This window comes from Dama dama, chromosome 20 (assembly GCF_033118175.1).
Source record: "Dama dama isolate Ldn47 chromosome 20, ASM3311817v1, whole genome shotgun sequence".
NCBI classification, from domain to species: Eukaryota; Metazoa; Chordata; class Mammalia; order Artiodactyla; family Cervidae; genus Dama; species Dama dama.
The window spans coordinates 58,191,174-58,194,404 of NC_083700.1; the positions used below are offsets into that span (position 1 = coordinate 58,191,174).

Sequence of the window (3,231 nt, forward strand, 5' to 3'; positions counted from 1 at the left end):
GCATGAGATGGACCAAAAAAAGAGATACATTTCAGTTTGGTTCTGCATGAAGTCTTCATTAACTTGACACTTCCCTCCACTTAGCCACCGCTATCTATACCTTTCCACACCCCTCTGTTATAGCATTTATCAGTCGGTGTTAAATTAACAGTCTCAATGTCCTCATTGCCTGGAAGCACCTTGAGGGAAGGGACTTACTTTGTCTCATTCACCTTTGAATTTGGTACATGGCAGGTGCTCAGTAAAAGCTTGTTGAATTAATGAATGAAAAAAAATCTTCTGCACAGAAAAGGAACAAAAAATAAGTAAGCAATCGCACTTCTTTTACACATGAAGAAAATGAAGCCCAGAGAAGATTTATTGAGGATTAGTAGCAGAATAAAATGAGAATCCATGCTTTCTAGAGTCCAAGTTTGGTACTAGAATAAGTTATAAGACTTTCACTTTGAGATAGTAGATGTGATGTGGATCATATCTACTTATTTTGACCTGAGTCCCTGGATTTTCAGGAAATTTCTGATTTCCAGTAAGCTGTCTAACCTTCAAAGGACACTTTCACATATCAGATCATGGGTCCTAAATTTGGGTTTGGAAAATATTTAGCCTAAGGAGCTCATGGACTAGGCTTACATAGATAGAAAAATCACAGGAGAATCTTCTGGCACGTTTATTTTAAAAGCTGCTGCTGCTGCTGCTAAGCCGCTTCAGTCGTGCCCGACTCTTAGCGACCCCATGGACTGCAGCCCACTAGGCTCCTCTGTCCATGGGATTTTCCAGGCAACAGTACTGGAGTGGGGTGCCATTGCCTTCTCCGATCTTAAAAGCTATGCTTTATTTTATTGTTTTCCTAAAACATATGCAGTATGGTGGACATAGTTATACACAGTAGCCCTCTTTAGAAATGCTAGACTAGCACAGGAAATGTACCCATGACAACGTGAAGTGGTATATTCAGTTCTCATTTGCTAGCATTTGCTGAATATCCAGGGCACAGAGCAGTGACTAAGGGCATTTTAATTTACACAGCAACCATGTTTTTAATATGTAAAATGGTAGTGTTAATGATTACTTGGACCAAATTTTAAGTACCCCGGGGGAGATCTTTTGTGGCTTCAAGATCAGTGGTCTTCAAACTTTCTGCTCACATACCTCCCTGAAAGAATTTTGAAAAATTTGCATCCTTCCTATATTTTTATGTTGCCACCTGTAATTTTTCAATGTACATTTGCAGAGCATCATTTCCAGCATATTGCATGCAATTCATATTTTAAAATAAAGCTGTTAGCTCACTCTTTTAAAGTTACCCCAAAGAGTCTAAATCCCATAGTACTTTTTTTACCCAACATTATTCCTTTTAAATATATGTGACCTAGCTATTCTTTAACAGCCAGAAAATTTACATTGTTCCTTCTTCTTCTTCTTGAACTCATGTTTTCATTTCCATATTTCCATTGCTCCCACAGACTGCTATTTTATTGCATATTTTCATACTTGAAAAATTTGTATTGATGACTGCATCATTTTTTACAACTACATATTTACATAATTTTGCTTTCTGGTAACTTTAAGGTCCTTGTTTTGTCTCTGGATGGAGTTGCCACTAAAATTGTTAGCAGTACACAACTGATCAAACATGGCTATATTACAAATTGATAACTATTTTTAAGCATAAAAATAAAACATGTTGGAAAAATGGAGGGGCCTTTTTTCCCTAGTGGATTTGGGGATGAGTATTATAGAATAATATTGAGTTTCACCCCAACTCTAATCATGAGTTTGATACTGTTCTTAGAGATATAATTGCTGAAGCAGTTTGTTCACAGAAGTAAGTAGATGGGAACTGAAGGGATTTGCTGTAGTCCTGTTACTCAGTTCCTTGAACTGCTTTCAACTATATGCCAAAAATCATGTGATGATCTGTTCCTTAAAGTATTTTTTCTTCCTACTGGTTGTCAAATAACCCTTTATTGAATTATGTTCCTTTGCAGTTCTTAACCAGCTGGGCATTCCACCACACCACTGTTGGCATTCGTCTATGATGTCATGAGGATGACCGCCATCCACATCAGAGCCCACAGACCTGGCAATCCCCAGGATCTCTTTAATGGTTCCAGAGTATTCTGGAGCTAAAGATTGGTGTTGCATCTGCTGGGCAATGTGGATGACCTCATCAAAAGCGATGTTTCCACTGTGCTTAATAATTTTTTGCTTCCTTCTGCCCTTTGGTTGCTCCTTAAAGGTTTTGATGATCAGGATAGACACAGAAGGTACCACCTCAATCTGGGCCTGTCTGTTCTGAACGATCAGCTTCACTGTAGTCCTCAGACCCTTCCAACCACCAGCTGCCTTTGCAATGTTATCACCAACCTCTTTTGGAGACAGACACAGGGGGCCGAGCTTGGGAGCCAGGATAGACGTGGCACAGACTTCTCCATGGGTGCCCCTCAGGTATATAACTTTGTCTCCTTAGGGTCTAACTTAGGTGACATGGTGAGGCAGCTGGTGTCAGATAAACCTGGATTTCAGAGGACTGAAGAAAATGGCACCTTGGCCTCCTTCAAGTTGAAATCGGAACTAAAGCCATTTAAATTATTTTTAGTGCTCTAGCAGGTAACACTTTTGTTTTCCAGTCATCACAGTCATCCCTTTTCTCAGCACTCATAAAGGCTTCTAATTTTCCATGTTTTGTGCAACTAAGGTCAATGCACCACAGTATGACGTGGAATTTGTAAGAAGAAAGATTTTCTTATGTTAAATGGGAAAATGGAAATTGTTTTTAAAAAAGGGGGGGTATGGAAAAGAGATTGCAAGCATGTTTTCAGGCAGATAAATTTTAGGAAGGTATAGGAATGAAAGTTGAGGGACTTCCCTGGTAGTCCAGTGGCTAAGACTCTGTGTTCCCAATGCAGGGGGCCTGGGTTCAGTCCCTGGTAAGGGAACTGGAACCCACGTCCCACAGTTAAGACCTGGTGCAGCAGACAAATAAATAAATATTTTTTAAAAAAGAAAGTTAAGAATGTGGAATTGAGTCCCTTAAAACTATCCATGCTCTGTACTACTGGAGAGTCTTCATATACATGGGCAGATATGGTTATCCTGGTTTGAAGATTTCTATTCAATAGTCAGCAGGCATTTGAACAAAAATGAGTGGAGAATGAGAGGTGAAGGCAGTCCTAAATACTGGGTATGACATGGTGGTTAAGATAAGAGCTCTGTAAACCCTAACTCTGA

General features: G+C 39.5%; 1 pseudogene; it reads right to left on the reverse strand.

Moving 5' to 3' along the window:
• Positions 1 to 1,991: 1,991 nt before the first annotated feature.
• On the reverse strand, positions 1,992 to 2,551 carry LOC133074538 (large ribosomal subunit protein uL11-like; annotated as a pseudogene).
• Between the last annotated feature and the right edge of the window lie 680 nt (positions 2,552 to 3,231).